The sequence below is a fragment of the Octodon degus genome, unplaced genomic scaffold (assembly GCF_000260255.1).
Source record: "Octodon degus isolate 3935 unplaced genomic scaffold, OctDeg1.0 scaffold00093, whole genome shotgun sequence".
Taxonomy (NCBI): domain Eukaryota; kingdom Metazoa; phylum Chordata; class Mammalia; order Rodentia; family Octodontidae; genus Octodon; species Octodon degus.
The window spans coordinates 8,394,268-8,397,261 of NW_004524669.1; the positions used below are offsets into that span (position 1 = coordinate 8,394,268).

The 2,994-nt window shown below is 53.1% G+C and overlaps 1 protein-coding gene across 1 annotated transcript in view; it reads left to right on the forward strand.

Annotated features, from left to right (window-relative positions):
• Positions 1 to 368: 368 nt before the first annotated feature.
• Positions 369 to 2,994, forward strand: part of Tmem80 (transmembrane protein 80) — an 8,858-nt gene continuing 6,232 nt past the window's right edge. The window contains exon 1 of the mRNA XM_023722773.1: positions 369 to 452. The gene's annotated coding sequence lies outside the window, so the exon portion shown is untranslated. The remainder of the gene's footprint in view (positions 453 to 2,994) is intronic.

Sequence of the window (2,994 nt, forward strand, 5' to 3'; positions counted from 1 at the left end):
CCAGGAAGGCCGAAGCTTCCCGAAGTGCTGAACGAGTCCGTCCGAATGGTTCCGAACGGCTTCTCCGCACTCTCCAGGAGGCTAGATTGGGTGTTTTCGCCTGCCAACGCCTCAGGCCAGCTCTCGGCCAAGTCTCGCAGGCCTCTGACACAGCTTGGCCTCGCGGGGACTGGGCTGCGCTACCAGCTTCTCCCGCCCCCGCCCCCGACGGAAGCCGAGGAGGCCCGAGGCGGAGCCGAGCTCCACCGAACGTCCCCGAGCCCGAACCCGAACACTCCCGAGCTTGAGCTCCCGCCTCCTCCTGTACGAAAGAACCCGAGCGCCGCCGGACAGCGCTTCGACTCGGCAGCTGTCGCACACCCCTCCCCGGAGCGAAGATGGCGGTAGGGCGCGGCCTAGAGGCTGCCGGGATCGTGGCGGATACGGCGCCAAGATGGCGGCGGCGCGGCCAGGTGAGTGGGCGGGGCTTCGCTGTCGCCCTGTACTGTGGTCTCGGCCCACAGCACGGGACTGGCGCCTTCGATGACTGTCACTCCGCTGTACCAGCCTGGCGGCCGCGGCCCCCCTCATCCACACATTTGAGGCGGACGTCTTGGAGCCGCGCCGGGCCTGGGAGGAGGGCCGCGACCGCGTCCGATTGGCCGTGGATGCCCAGGCACACCTACAGGGCTGAGAGGCACACCCGCGGTTCACCCCGGCGTACCCGTGGGTCGCCTGTGCACTCGGTGGACGCACCTGTAGCATACCAGGTCACACCTGGGCTCACCCCTGCATACATCTGCAGCACACCTGCCCGAGGCGCATTCTGCACATCTGTGGTTCGCCCCAAGCATACGCGTGTGCCTGCTGAGTGCCGCCCCTGACTTGGAATCTGAGGCCTGGGGTCCCTGGATAAGAAGCCAGGGTGGGCAGGTTAGGCACCAGCAGCCTAAGTGGGGTGATGGTGCAGCCATTGCACCCTGTGCCCGCCATTGCAGTTATCCCAAACTGTTTCTCCACGGAACACACTTTGGGTGTGGTGGGTGCTTAGGGTGGTGCAGCACTCCTTGTACTGCTGCCTGGGAGGTGGCAGCCAGACTCGTGGCTGGCTGTGACAGTGCCCACCACTCCATCTGGGACGAGCCTGTACTGCTAGGTAGCTGTGAATAGCGCTTATGAGAAAGACAACCCCTGTGTGGAGCCGAGGGCCTTAGGGTTACTGCCATAGCACCAGTTAAAAGCCTGGTTTCCATGCCCCTTATCAAGGAAGGGGCATCCACCCACACAATAAATCACATGTGTGTTAGCTTGCACAGGGCTTCTAAATTGCTAGCCCTTATGTAAAAGTCCTCTGCCAATTAGATTTGTTTCTGGATTTTCTTTCGTTCGTTCTTTGGTACAGGGTCTCGCTATGCAGTTCAGACTTGTAGTGATCCTCCCAGCCCAGCCTCCCAGCTCTGGGATTATAGGTGTATGACACCAGGGAACAGCATCGGTACTGGGGATCGAACTCAGGCCCTTGCACTTGCCAGGCAGGCACTTAGACCACCAGGCTATCTCCCCAGCCCTGGATTTTCGTTAACTTAAAAAAAAAAAAAAAGAGTTGGGGCACTAGCTCTGTTGTAGAGCAATTTCCTACAATGCATGAGGCCTTGGGGTCATTCTTTACTACAGCAAATATTGCTGTACTAAAGGGAGGATCACGGGGCTGGTGAGATGGCTCAGTGGTCTAAAGCACCTACTTAGAACAAGCTTAGCAAAAAAGCACAGGGACTGCAGTTCAATCCCCCAGCACCACATGCCAGCCAGCCCTGCCCCCTGGTGGGCTGAGCTGGCCACACACACACATAAATAAATAAATAAATAAAAATTAAAAAAAAAATTAAAAAAAAAAAAAATAAAGGGAGGATCACTACAAGTCCGAACTGCATAGCAAGACCCTATACCAAATGCAGGGGTGAGCCCAGCGAGTGGGGTGTGTTAAATGAGGTTTTCCTTACCCCCACCCTTCTCTTAAAGGTTGGTGTGGTGACCCACAACAGTCAGGGTTGTGGGTCAGTGATATACCACCTTCCTCTCATGAGGGAGGCCCTGACCTCAATCCCCAACATCGGAAAAACAAAATAATAAAAAAGCTAGCAACAGAATCATTGCAAGTGCATCTACTAGTTGCCCATTGGTGTGTTTTGTTGTGTAACAGGGTCTGGCTGTGCAGCTCAGGCAGGCCTCAAATTTCCAGTGATCCTCCTACCTTAACCTCCCAAGTGCTAGGATTATAGGCATGAGATAGCACACAGCACACCCAACTAGTTGCTCACTGTTAAAGATCAAAATTGTGGGGCTTAGGGAATAAATACTGTGTCAAAACCTCATGTCACATCATCTGAATAATTAACATGAAGGGCAGGTACATTCAGACCTCTTAACAATTTGAGACCCCAATGAGCTCATTTTAACTGAATACAGCCCTGGCTTTGGGACTTAACACTGCCAACGATTTACTAGAGAGGCTACACCAGTGTGGAAGTAAACGAGAACAAGAGCTTTCCCAGTATGATGGGCGAGGTTGGGATTGAACTCAGGCCCTTGCGCTTGTCAGGGAAGCGCTTATTCCACTGAGCCATCTCCCTGGCCCCTAAACTTTAGCTTTAATATTTGCTGTACTAAAGAATAAACCCAAGGCCTCATGCATGGTAGGAAATTGCTCTACAACAAAGCTAGTGCCCCAACTCTTTTTTTTTTTTTAACATAATTTTCTTTTTTTGTGATTTATTTATTTATTTGGCAGAACCGGGGATTGAACTCAGGCCCCTGAGCTTGCCTGGCAAGCACTTATCCACTGAGCCATCTCCCCAGCCCCGCGCCCCAACTCTTAAATTTTTTTTTTTTTTTTTAAGTAAACTTAAATCCAGGGCTGGTTTCAAGGTCAGTGAAGACTCAGGACTTAGGAGAACCTGTACTGTAACAACATGTAACTCAGTTGTGCTCCAAATTTTCTGATCAAGAAGATTATGG